Source organism: Macrobrachium rosenbergii, chromosome 20 (genome assembly GCF_040412425.1).
Source record: "Macrobrachium rosenbergii isolate ZJJX-2024 chromosome 20, ASM4041242v1, whole genome shotgun sequence".
NCBI lineage: Eukaryota > Metazoa > Arthropoda > Malacostraca > Decapoda > Palaemonidae > Macrobrachium > Macrobrachium rosenbergii.
In genome coordinates, this window is record NC_089760.1 from 26,907,518 (window position 1) to 26,922,500 (window position 14,983).

The window sequence follows — 14,983 nt, forward strand, 5'->3', positions numbered from 1 at the left end:
AGAGCATTTTCACTTCACTCTCTCGTACTCTTCCAGTTCAGTATATGAAATAATAGTGGTCCAAGGACAGAACAACTCGGCTAAAAGATCCTTACTACTGAAATATTTTTCATTCTGTTTTATAGACAGGAAATTTGGAAATGATTAATAATATGTCAACTAAACATATACACGTAATTGAAAGGTTTGCTTTACTTCAGAATAGGTATCCACCTTGGCGTCATTTCCTTAATGTAGGAACATATTTTGATTAATTTGGTTATTATAAATACATATGAAATTTTTACTTCACTTTGAAACGAGTCTCCAGTTTTAAAGTCATTTCATTAATGTTGGAATAAATTTATATTGAAGTGTTAACTAAACATATACCTGAAATTTTTACTTTACTCTGAAACAAGTCTTCAGGGTAACGTACAATTTACATGAATATTTAAGGGCTGCATCTATCTTTTTTTAAGATAGATGAATATGTGCTTGTAATCGGAATTCACAGAGAAATCAACGATTACTAAGCTTGCTAGAAATGGTAAAAAGAGAAAGGCGATGGTCAATATAAGCGAAGGAAGCTTCCCCAAATTTACGTCTCTCGTAAATTACTCGTGGTTACTTAATTCACTCTTTTTGAATCCTCTTCATTCCCGATGCCCCCAAATCCGAAAACCCTGTACTATTTAGCTGGAGCCACTTTTTAAGGCCTATCCAGCGTGCCATTTGTATATTTCAACGCCGAGGTTAGTTTACTTCCAGAGAACAGAATTGGAACCTCATATATTTATATGAGGGCTAGTGCTAAGCACGGCGGAACAGTGATTGATCTACAATGTTTCGCCGTGTTTAGTACTATCCCCTGGGGGATAACTGTTTCGCCTTATTTAGAACTAACCCTTGGGGGACCAAATGTCCCTAAGTGCATTTGATCCCCCAGTGGCTAGTACTGAACATGGCGAAACACATTTGACCCCCAGGGGCTAGTACTGAACATGGCGAAACACGTTTGACCCCCCAGGGGCTAGTGCTGAACATGGCGAAACACATTTGACCCCCCAGGGGCTAGTACTAAACACGGCGAAACAGTGTAGATGAATCACTGTTTCGTCGTGTTTAGTACTAGTCCTTGGGGATCAAATGTTCTTGAGCGAATGGATCATTTCACAAATTTCTTAGGGATTTCGTGAAATCCCTGATTTCACCTATTCCTTGTAACTTATATAAGTTTATTTGCTTGATCGTTCTTAATGCAAAGATCAGTGGCACTGGTGACCAAAAGCCCTTTTGCAGTTTAGGCTAAGTCTCCATAAAACAAGAAGGAAGATGGACTCAACAACGAAAAGATACAGTTTATATCAGATTAAACAAGTAAAAAATGCGCCAAAGTTTCTTCGGCGCAGTCGAGTTTTCTGTACAACGTATAATGCTGTATGAGCCGCGGCCATGAAACCTTCAGCCACGGGACGGTGGTGGCCTGTCCTATAGCGTTACCTGACGCACGATCATGGCTAACTTTAACCCTAAATAAAATAAAAACTTCTAAGGCTAGAGGACTGCGATTTGGTATGTTTGATGATTGGAGGGTGGATGATCAACATACCAATTTGCAGCCCTCTAACCTCAGCATATTTTAAGATCAGATCTGAGGGCGGACAGAAAAAGTGCGGACGAACAGACAAAACCATCTCAATAGTTTTCTTTTACAGAAAACAAAAACAAAAAAACAGGTAGGAGAAAAAAGGTTTATGATTTCCACTGACACTTACATGTAATTAAACGTACAAAAAAAACCTACAGTTTAGTAAATTACTTTTCCCTTTTTCATAAATGTGTGAAGAGTGAGCTGAAGAAAGCGAAACACTGGGAACAAGTACAAACGGTTTTTTGAATTGTAATACTAATGGTAATTTTAATTTGGCATGGTAATATTTTTTCTTTTGTCTTTTATTTTTCTATATAAATCACATTTCATATATTGTTATGCATTTTACATCATATATGTTACATTATATATAGTCATTCATTTTACATCAGACAAGAATATTTTGACATGGAAAGCAGGATTCAAATGAAATACATAGATAGGTTTGGCCACTTTCTCTACATTTTATGGTGAAATGCAAATGATAAAATTAATCATACCATAAACAGTGATGGTAACCATAATATTAAAGTTAATACTGCGTAATATATATACATACATACATTATATATATATATATATATATATATATATATATATATATATATATATATATATATATATATATATATATATATATATATATATATATATATATATATATATATATATATACACACACACACACACACAAGTAGCAAGATATATGAAATTCTATTATTATTATTATTATTATTATTATTATTATTATTATTATTATTATTATTATTATTATGCTATAATTAACTTTGATTTTATGGGTACTATCATTGTTTATGGTATGATTAATTTTATGATTTTCATTTTACAATGAAATGTAGAGAAAGTGGTCAAACCTATCTATGTATTTCATTTGAATCCTGCTTTCCACGTCTAAATATTCTTGACTGATGTAAAATGAGTGACCATATATAATGTAAAATATATTATGTAAAATGCATAACAATATATGAAATGTGATTTATGTAGAGAAATGGAAAAAAGAAAAAATATTACCCGTCCAAATTAGAATTAACATTAGTATTACAATTCAAAAAACATTTGTACTTATCCCTAGTATTTCTCTGTATTCAGCTCATTATATATATATATATATATATATATATATATATATATATATATATATATATATATATATATATATATATAGTGGGCACTTGATCCAGTACGACACAGCCTCTTTGATATGAACAAAAACATCGATCATAAAACAGTAATAATTTTTATCTGTTGCACGAAAATACCAAGGATAATGAAACTGTGCTATTCAGATTATGAGCACTGCCGTGTAAGTTATGTTGCCACATGTGCCCAAGTCAAGTCTAGTAAATCAATACGTTTAGTCTATTTTAAATGAACAATTAAGCAAGACTTTCAAAGCAAAGCGGATGAGAAACCATAAAACTGTCGTCTTAAAATTTTATGGAATAACCTTTGGATCCTGAATGAGCTTGGTAAACTTTTGGCCCAGTCCCCTTTGTTAGGAATAGTGATAATACACTTTTAAATACGAAAAATGACGGTTTTGAATATTATATCATAGATTTAAGTAAAATCAGCTAATCACATAAAACAGATGGACGCTCTAATTCTTGAACAGGTTAAAAAGATCTATAATAAATAGATTAAGGTAGATTTTCTTTACCTTAATATTAGTTAGATTCCGCAGAGCATGTTCATCTACTAATGAGTTATAACGAACGATAAAATCTGAACACGATGAAACATGGTTTATGAGATTTGTTTCCGTCATATACCAATTCCATAAGTAAAGCGTAAAACGAACATCGATTGGAAGTAATGTGAAATACACCTCCTGAATTTTTTAAGTAGTTATGTACAGATACATTAGATATGTCTAAGTAGTTTCCATTTGTCAACAAGTTATACAGCAATTGTAATAATAATCTATTATATAGTGGCGAGTCTATTCTATTGAATACTGAATCCACAAACCATTATCAGTTTCATTTTTTTTATTTTCCATCAGGATGTGAGAGAGAGAGAGAGAGAGAGAGAGAGAGAGAGAGAGAGAGAGAGAGGAGATTATATATGATAAATATAAGACGAGTTTTCGTCGAGATCTTATTTGTAGCAAGTGTCAAAAGATTTTCTAACATCAAAGGGAAAAAAAGTCCCCTTTATCCTGTTCTGAAAATAATGTTGGATATTAAATTGTAGAGGGTTTTCGAAAGCTTAAAGTTTGCAAGGAATCATATGTTTAAAATATGTTTAGTACGTAAATTTCTATTTACGCTCTATAAAACATGCACAACGGGGTACATGCATGTTGTGACAAATGTGGAGTTTCTTGAAGAATGCAGACGAATTCTTCAGGCAGTATGCTTGAGGTAATGATATGCTAAAATAAAAAGTATGTATAATAGATCTTTGGACATATTTCAACCTTAAAAATTTGAGATAATTTCATAGAAGCCTTAAGAATTGACTGCTCAAAATAGCCACAGCTATCATTGGAAATCTAAAAAATATAGGTTTGGTGCGTTAAACTCCTCATTCGTCATATGGCTTAAATAATAATGATCATACTTAACATTGTCACTTCTATTTTTTGCAGCAGTTATAGCAGATGGAAAAATTATCCAGACATTTAAATAGCTGTATTTGCATTTTAACCTTAATCTTGATGGAGCTTTTGCACTGAAGAAAATCTATCCCTCATCCTTACACTCTAATAACATGAAAACACCAAGTTTGACTTTTCTTCCCTCTAACCTCTGACAAAGTATTGCAGAGAATATTGAATATGCTGATGACTTTGAAACTGCTTTTGCGATATTGGTTTTAGAAAATCACCCAAGTTTGAAACTGACCTAAGAAAGGAAAAGCAATATAGTTATCGATGAGATCACAGAGCGGACCTGCTTTGTATGCAAGATCAGCTTTTACCTTGAAAAGAGACTCAAGAGGGAGGTGAGTGATATTTTCAGTAAGTGATCTATATGCATAATGACAAACGTTCTTGTTTTTCATTATTACTCTGTATTATGCATTATTACGCCTGTGTAGGTATTTAAATTTTCAACATTCAAAGACTGTGGTTGGAAACAAAAAAAGGAGACAAGCTGTATTTCAGACTGTCAAACATTTAATAAAAAAATATCATTTCATATTTCCGATAGGGAACATTTCTTGAAAAAACAAATCCCTTCTACTTAGAAATATGTTTGAATATTAACATATACTTACATGGCATTCGAATGCTAATGCTCTTATCTTATTAAGTAATGGAAATGACATTCTTTTGAAAGAGCTGGTAGTCATATGGCTGAATCCCAAAACTCCACTTGATTCAATAAATGGTGTGCAGCAAAGTCAAAGTACATTTTACCCTCAATGTATTCCTATTATAATCATGGCCAAAGGCACTTACCAATTACCATTATCATTGTTACTGTTTGATAACTATTCACCTGTCAGTACGTATCGTTGTGCAGAAGGCAACCTGTAAATAAGGGATTTCTGTACATCGGAAGTTTTTAGTTTTCTGTAAAAGAAAACTATTGTGCCGACTTTGTTTGCCCGTCCGCACTTTTTTGTCCGCCCTCAGATCTTAAAAAGTACTGAGGGTAGAGGGCTAGAAATTAGTATGTCGATCATCCACCCTCCAATCATCAGACATTGGCCCTATGTTGATGGGCATTCACCCTCCAATCATCATAATGTGTTCATACCAAATAGCAGCCCTTGCTAGCTTGGTTCTTAACAGTAAGTTTTCAGGCCAGCCCTAATCAGCTTGGTCTGGTAAAACTTATACTTCTTCTTCTTCTAGCTTCAGGTTTTTAGTTTATTCAAGGTTAAAGTTAGCCATGATCGTGCGTCTGGCACCGCTATAGGTGCCAACAACACATGCCACCACCGGGTCGTGGCTGAAAGTTTCATGGACCGCGGCTGAGAGTTTCATGGGCCGTGGCTGAGAGTTTCATACAGCATTATACGCTGTACAGAAAACTCGATTGCGCCGAAAAGAAAATTCGGCACAGTTTTTACTTGTTATTTTTCTTTCCTAGTGAAACTAAAAGCCCTTCTGTTGGCCCAAGATGGTCGAATTTTGACTCAGAGTTCAAATCATTTTCAGGGATTTTAAGTGGGTAGTTAGAGCAAGGATTATGCTTTACAAACTGGTATATATATTATATAAGTGTCTTGTCTACCTTACACATGCGTGATGACATTTCTGATACACTGGACCTAAATACTGGCCAATTTTTACAGCAAATATCTTGCTTTAAACGTGTCTATAATCAAGAAGGAATTTAAATTAGATTAGACTCAACGGTTGTAATTTAGTTAGCGAACCTGATGACAAAAGGCAAATATGGAAGAGCAATTTAGGTCTAGACAAAGACACTGGTGAAGGGAAGAGTCTACAAGTTCTAGAATTGAAGATAAAATCTGTTCAAATGGATTAGTTGCAAAATGGAGATGTTGAAAAGTATGGTGTCGAGGATAATGCTTTGAGACATGAAAAGACTTTAAGATAAAAATATGCCTGCATTTTAATTTGTTAATCAAATGAAAGAAAATAAGAGAGATATCAGGGAACGGGAATTTACAAAGACAATTTTTTATGATCAACAACTTAGCACTATCTTATCTTTTCGGCATTATTGCATGAAACTAAAGAGAATCCCTTATCATCTCAGACAGTTATGTAACGCCCACCAGACTACTCTATTCATATTTGAAGAAGTCTCTCTCTCTCTTTCTCTCTGGTTGTCATTCGACACCAGCCACGCTGGAATTGTTCACAGTTATATAATAGATATGAGTAACTCTCCTGTTGGTTGTCTGTCACATGTTGGGGAATACTTTTTTATTAGTTTTCTGAAAAGAAAACTACTGTGCTGGCTTTGTCTGTCCGTCCGCACTTTTTTTTGTCCGCCTTCAGATCTTAAAAACTACTGAGACTAGAGGGCTGCAAATTGGCATGTTGATCATCCACTCTCCAATCATCAAACATACCAAATTGCAGCCCTCTAGTCTTAGTAGTTTTTATTTTACTTAAGGTTAAAGTTAGCCATAATCTTGCGTCTGGCAACGATATAAGCCAGGCCACCAACGGGCCTTTAACATGGGCAGCGGCTCATTCAGCATTATACCGAGACCACCGAAAGATAGATCTAATTTATTTTCGATTGCACTGAAGAAACTTCGGCGCATTTTTTTCTTGTTTTCTTTTGTTCTCCACATAAAATGGAACCATTCATTCAGCTCTCGTTTTAAGTGATCTGTTTTTAATCAACCCAAACAAAGACATTTGTTAATCTTCGTCTGTATAAAGAATGAATGCTTCTTTTACCAAGCTGCTTTTAAGTTCTACAAGAGCGTGGTTATGTGTATTATTATTTATACAGATGTCTCATACAAGCGATAAATATTTTCAAAAATCATGAGCGCGTTTGCAAATGTCACTAGGAAGACATTCAGACGTAATAATGGGGAAATGTTTTAAAAGTTGGGAAAATTTATGGGTCTCCACAGACAACTTAAGAATGGAATAAATTTATGTTGTGTACGAAGTACGCAAATCGGACAAAAATGTTCCTAATTGTAGTGGTATTCGAACAAAAGCTACTTTGCGTACCGTATCGTCTGCTTTCAGTTTATCTTTATCTATAGTAGATTCTCCGCCTTTTTGTCTGAGAGTCTTTTGAGGTTAGAAAATTCTTTTGTTGAAACTGTTGCTAAAAAGTATATAGGCGCAGTGTAAGGGGGGGAAATTGCATTAAATAATGCGTGAAAATTGTGCTATATAAAAGCAGCCTGCACACTCCGGCAAACATTAAAATGTTGATAAATCTCTCTCTCTCTCTCTCTCTCTCTCTCTCTCTCTCTCTCTCTCTCTCTCTCTCTCTCTCTCTCTGCGCGCGCGCGTACATCCTCCGGAATTATTGAAGAGTGCTTTAAAATGTAAATTAGTTTTGAACTCTTTTTCCGATACTGCGTCGGAGACTAATCATAAGTTTAAGTCATTCATGAGAAAATGGAGGTTATGTCGACACAGAGGCAAGGACAAAATCAGAGCAAAACTACTTTGAAAGTCTTGGGAAGACTGATTTTCCTTACATGATTAGCTTTTGTCTGGAAAGTTACCGTTTCAGTATTCATAGATTTTTCTCATTTTTCGTGAATATAGGACATAAGTGGTCAGGCCCTTACACACACAAACACACACATAGACAGAGGGAACATCAGCATTTCATCTCTCTTTTAGTTTCTCTTCGCCACCTTCTATCTCTCACTTATTCTTACGCAATCAGAGCCTGGTAGAAAAGTACCCTAAATAAAAACAAATGGAGCTTACGTAGTAGTGCGGACAAACCATCATTCATACCTTAACAGTAATTTCGGTACGAAAGTCGTCAAGGCTGCAAGATGTATGATTATTACTTGAGATAAAGCGTTGTCAGGACCTAGTGTCTATTGCAGTCTCTCTCTCTCTCTCTCTCTCTCTCTCTCTCTCTCTCTCTCTCTCTCTCTCTCTCTCTCTCTCTCTCATTAATTCATAGGACATATGCTACATTTCGAACTTACTGCTTCCACAATCATGCTATGCGTTCTTATCTGTTCTTTTTATTGATTATTATATTAAATAAAAAGAAAATAAAGGAAGAGACATCTTACGGTTGTAGTAATTCATCGTTACGCTCGTGAACTATCGCACAATCCTAAGGGAAAACTTGAACATTTAATCATATGCTTTTTACTCTTGGCAAAAGAGATTTTCTCAAAAAGACTCCGCGCACCTCTCTCCGGGAGAAGGATTTTATTTTCTTTTTCACTCGACTCCAAATCTTGTCACATTTTTTTATCTACCCTCAAATAATTATATACATTTTCTCACTAATTTCAGGACAACTCATTCAACGCTTGTTGCTGATGGGAGTCACCACACTCGCTCACTGCACTGGCTCTCGGTCCTCGTTGTGATCCATTGCTACTCACGCCCGCACCGAACATGCCAGTGTTTAGCGCCTTATCAGCTCAGTTACCAAGTAAGTCTTCTTTATTATTTAAGACATGGAGACGAGTAACGGTTTGGAAATTTATGTTTTGCTTCAAATTAAAGATTTTCTTACCTCTACCAAAGAGGTTGTTATGCTTTAGACTCGGTTAGTTTGGGATGTTTGTTACAAGGATTTCTCAAATATTTACGTGTAGGTTATTATTAAAATTTCTTTAAGGTAGGCCTCGTGGCTGACTGCAAGTAACCAAAATTGGGAAAGAGAACTGTAGCTTCAGGTGAGAAAGAGCTTTTTGACTAGTGAATCCTTCAGCTCCAAACGTTTCATGCTAGGAAATTTTAATAACTTAAACGTTTCTTTTCCAAGGAAATCTTGACTGGAGATCATTTCTCTTCTTAGCCTGTAGAACTGGCGCTTGCCGAGGTATATATAATCCGAGTGATTAGTTCACAGTGCATCGTTTAGTTAGAATCTTTTTTTTAATTTTAAGCTTCTCGCCCCTAAGTCCGTGAATTGTTTGTACTCTTCTACCAGAAAACGCTATTTTGTCTTAAAAATAAACACTACTATAAGGCTTATAAGCAATGGCATAGCTGGATTCAATCAGTGGGGGCTGCCTAAGTGGGGCCAAGATATTTTTTTGGGGGGGCCAAAGAAAATTACACAAAACTAATGTACCAATTCTGTGATTAGTAAAATATACTCTTCTCGACGGTATATATCCATGTGAATGAAGGAAAATAATAATGTTAGTAATTATAGAGCTCAGTTTTCAGTTAATTTTCAGCTCTCACTATATGCAAATGTATCAAATACTGTAAGGGTTAAAGTTTAGCTACAAAGGGAATTTCAACTGGGGCCCCCAGTGGCGGCCCAAGCATCTGACTGGGAGTGTGGGGGGCGGCCTGCCCACCCCCCATAGCGATGCCACTGCTTATAATATTAATCTTTTCCGTAAGGACAATATTTGGGAGTCCCACTGGCCACAGGGCACCAGCGCGCACGAAAGAGTCGAGTTCATCGTAGGGTTAACTTTCCTTTCATTGAAACTGACAGCTATGTTGCTAGAAGCAACGACTTACAATATATTCTGATAACTATCAGAAAACAGTTGCAGAAGCAATATAAAAATATTTAATGAGTGTTGAGCTTCATGTTTTACCGTTATGATGATCTTTAGTGGGAATAATTCTAACTTTAGCATGAAGTGGGAATCAGCGATGCTTGAAAGGACAAGAATTCAACACTTAATTCTTGGTATATATCATTTACAAGGATAACCGATAATTAGAAAGTAAGGGTATGTCCACGATGAAAAGACCAAAATGGGTACAGAAGAATCGGCACATTCTTAGAGGGACCATTGAGATTTCTAAGATCCATGCAAAATATACGCTGTCATAGGTAGCTATCTATATTAACGGCGTTTTAACGGACCAGCAAATAGTTTAAAAATGAACCACCGAGGATAGATAGTAATAGACCAATTTGGGGTATTTGTTTTTAATCGTTTATGGTAATAGGAACACGTTGAAAGCCATAACAATGAGGCAAAGAGTGATGCTTATTTAAATTTAATTAACGTTTCTTGATAATAACGAGTATGACATATTTCATCAAATTATATATATATATATACACTATATATATATATATATATATATATATATATATATATATATATATATATATATATTTTTATTCAGAAAACTTTTCTGAATAAGAAAACCCGTATATATAATATATATATATATATATATATATATATATATATATATATATATATATATATATATATATATATATATGTGTGTATATATATATAGGAAGATATGTAGATAGATATATATATATATAAGAGAGAGAGAGAGAGAGAGAGAGAGAGAGAGGATGAGAGAGAGAGAGAGAGAGAGAGAGAGAGAGAGACGCAAACATCAAGCCAAGGAAAGCAAACAGACACAAAAAATAAAAACGGTTCATTAATACGAGTCCCGAAAGAAGAAAAAAATCCGGATAGCAAACAGATATAACGAACGCAGTCTGGTACTGCAAATATCCATCGTTATTTCGTAAGTTTCGTGAGATTATTATTTTTTTTTTTCGTACCGATGCTGATGATTTCCGTCGTCTTAAAATGGGAGAGGGAGTTTCATCAGTCGATCTAAAAAATTATCTTTGAATTTTTTGCTCTGGAAGATTACTCAGTATTAGAGATTTGGAGCCTAGGAGTTTGCAGTTTTATATGATATAGATTTATATACGTTTTCTAATTATATTTTTTTTTAAATTATGTTAAGAGTCAGCTGTAATATTGGAATGTCATTAAATGATTTTCCGACAATATTTTTATCCTTTATTTCTCAGAAACTTTAAAAAAATCTGTATGAGAGATTTTGGACTCTATAATATAGATTTACGTACACTATCTAATTAATATTTTTGTAATTATGTTGACTGTTAATTATGATGAATGGCACTAAATTATTTTTCGACACTGTTTTTATCTAATATTTCTCAGAAACTGTTTGAAAAAATCAGTTCGGAAATGCGGAAATAAAAATAGAAGCTAAATGTTAGACTTTATAATGTCTGTTGAAACCCACGATGAAATGTAAACATCATTTGAAGGCCTGTGCTCCATTTTATTTTAATTTGTGGAAAAAAATGACCAATGAAAATGAAACGCAACAGGGGATTTTTGACTTCCAAGGTCTTGTCACTTTAATTGTCTATATAAATGCATGGCAAAGGGACATGAGCAGTTCTTGAAACTTTTACCTTTATTACGTCGTTATCTTTTTCTTACCTACTTTCTGATTCACGCCACTTTTGATTATGCATTTTCCCTTCTAGATCCCCTCTTTAATACCGGACTACCGTTTCAGTATTCATAGGCTTTCTTTCTTTTTTTCGTGCATATACAGCGCAAACGGACACGCACGTATGCATGCATACACACCGATAGATATATATTTACAAACATATATGTATATATATATATACACTATATATATATATATATATATATATATATATATATATATATATATATATATATATATATATATATATATATATATGGTGACCAACAACAAATTTCAGACGAGTTGGTATGTAAATCCAGTAAAATTCCGTGTTGAAGTTTTATATATATATATATATATATTATATATATATATATATATATATATATATATATATATATATATACATATATATATATATATATTATATATATATATATATATATATATACATACATATACATATGTATGCATTATACACACATATATGTATACATTATATATATATATATATATATATATATATATATATATATATATATATATATATATATATATATATATATATATATATATATATATATATATACTGTATATACGATGCCATCATAAAACCTGTCTTCTCTCATTTGACCAAATGAAAATATTTCCTCACTTATTTTTTTACTTATACGAAAATAATCTTTGTCTGGCCTGACCTGTACGTATTTTTTTTTTCTTTTGCGAAACTGGGTGAATCTATTTTTCTCTTCCTTTTTACGCAATATAAAACAATTTTCTGGTTGTTTGACTTGAAGTTTTGCAAGTTTGACCTAAATAAAAATATATTTTTTAAATTCATACACCGAGATGATAACTTTTTTCCACATGTCTCTCTCTTAGCTTGAAAAAACTATTTCATTCTCGGTGCTTCGGTCCTAGAATTATTTTATTGTTCTTTTTTCCAATCGAAAATATTTTCTTAAATTATTTCTCCCCAATGCTTTTTTTGGCATGAAAGACTATTTAATTTAGAAGCATTTATTTGTACTTAGAAATGTAAATCTTTTTGCAGATTTATGTACAACACTGAATGAAAATCCTAGCCAGGTTTTAAACTATTGCAGGCAGCACCAGAAAGAACAAATAAGGATAACAGGAGAGCAATAATTGATAAATGTGGTTCAAGACAGTGTTTTAAGAAATTTTCCATTCGTTTATATAAGGATGGAGCATTTTAGTTTCTAAGTGACTAAAGTATTTGTGGTCGTACAAAGATATATCTATGACTGATATCGTGTTTATATATATATATATATATATATATATATATATATATATATATATATATATATATATATATAGAAATCATCAACACACAATCACGTGTGGAACAGAAATAAATTTCTGACTCACGTCGGGATCGAACCCAGGTCTCTCAGGTGGAAAGCAAGGGCGTAATCCATCTGGGCCATACAAGTCTAAAAGAAGTTGGAACCTGAGAGCAACTGCACCCAAGGAATTACCTGGGCAAGCTAACTGCTTACCAGCGAGTTTTCCCCAACTTCCCGACTCAGCAATGACCCAATAGACAACATTTCATTCGAACTCCCTTCTGAGTGAATAAGATAGAAATCATCAACACACAATCACGTGTGGAACAGAAATAAATTTCTGAGTCACGTCGGGATCGAACCCAGGTCTCTCAGGTGGAAAGCAAGTTCCACTGGGCCATACAAGTCTAAAAGAAGTTGGAACCTGAGAGCAACTGCACCCAAGGAATTACCTGGGCAAGTTAACTGCTTGCATACCAGCGAGTTTTCCCCAACTTCCCGACTCAGCAATGACCCAATAGACAACATTTCATTCGAATTATCAGTGAATAAGATAGAAATCATCAACACACAATCACGTGTGGAACCTGAGTCACGTCGGGATCGAACCCAGGTCTCTCAGGTGGAAAGCAAGGGCGTAATCCACTCAGTGCAGTTGCTCTCAGGTTCCAAAACTTGTATGGCCCAGTGGATTACGCCCTTGCTTTCCACCTGAGAGACCTGGGTTCGATCCCGACGTTCAGAAATTTATTTCTGTTCCACACGTGATTGTGTGTTGATGATTTCATCTTATTCACTCAGTCCTTCTTCACTGGAATATACTCAGTGTTGGAAAATGAAAAAGCTGTTGACCTTCATGATTGTAACCCTTCAATTGCAGCGGTTGATGAAGATTGCAAAAGGTCTTAACGAACCTACCTTATAGTGTCCTCAGCTATATTGCTGGTCCTGTGGATGAACCATTTTTCTTAGGTAGCTGAAGGTCATTTTTGGTTTTGCTATTATTTTCTGGAAAAAAATACCCTAAAATACAACAACGCGTTTAGGATACGAAAGCAGCTCAAAACTAGATGTTAGCCAGACATTGCTGGAATGCTTTGAGTGACTCATCACTAATCGCAGTTAAGTAAATTCCTAATTTGGCTTTCTCTCGAATTACAAACCGAAACTGTCACTAAAACTTCTGGTCCCATTCAGATAAGTAAACTCTTAATTTTTCCTCTCTGCAGGAGAATCCACTAAAATGTTACTTCGAGAGCCGGAATGTCACAAGCGTAGCTCTTGCTTCTTCTTCTATTCCTGTTATATCGACCCCAAAAATCCAATTCAAATTCATTCTTCCTTTCTCCCTTTCATTTTTTATTTTATTTTTTTTTTTTACTAACTTGACATCATTTTTTGTGATATCAAGGGTTTGATAACGTATTTTTCCTTTCTGGTTGTGTCTGTGAACCCCGAAATACGTATAGAGATTTAGACATAAAAATTACCAGGTTATGACGGTTCGGAACCTGTTTTTCAGAACTCTGCTTGACCTACATGAGAGTATTTTCTCATGTGTGATCCAGTATTTGAAGCAGGTCACTTTTAAAAAATGTTCTGACCCGAATAGAAAACATTTCTCATTCCTCTTTTAATGTAAGTTGAATAATTGCTCTGTCTAAGCTTTCGGTCCTGATAAAAAAAAAGTTCATCATGTTGTTTCACCTAAACTAAATATTTTTTATTAAAGAGTGGTTTAGTACGCTTTAAAGATGGATTTCCTTTCTGAGTATGTGTATTTGTATGTATGAATGTGTTATATATGTATGAATGTATTTATGTATGTATGTACCGATATCTTTGCAAATTTGTCAACACCAATGCGAACCCACTGACTGAAGGCAAATTGTGAAATCCAGTATCGAATGTCAGTTGTGCCAACATTATCAGAACCAAATGAATCTATCAGAAGCCCGTGATGGGTAAATAAATTGAACAGCAAATGCGTAAAAGCAAAAATAACTGGGAGAGACGATTAACTATACGTTTCCTTGAAACGGAGGTGTGCTCAAAATCAGTTAGGTTCCTTCATTTCTTCCTTTCCCGCTGGGCATTTCTTAAGAAGCTGTTCATTTATGGCTCTACGAATGCCAGGGAGCTTTCACTCCTTCTACTGTGAAAGTGGGGAATTTATGTGTATTTATTAGTATTATTGGTACTTTG

The 14,983-nt window shown here is 34.2% G+C and overlaps 1 protein-coding gene across 1 annotated transcript in view; it reads left to right on the top strand.

The window, feature by feature from the left end:
* LOC136848926 (uncharacterized) overlaps window positions 1-14,983 on the top strand; it is a 501,001-nt gene that overhangs the window by 303,436 nt on the left and 182,582 nt on the right. Inside the window, exon 7 of the mRNA XM_067121743.1 lies at window positions 8,550-8,691. The gene's annotated coding sequence lies outside the window, so the exon portion shown is untranslated. The remainder of the gene's footprint in view (window positions 1-8,549; window positions 8,692-14,983) is intronic.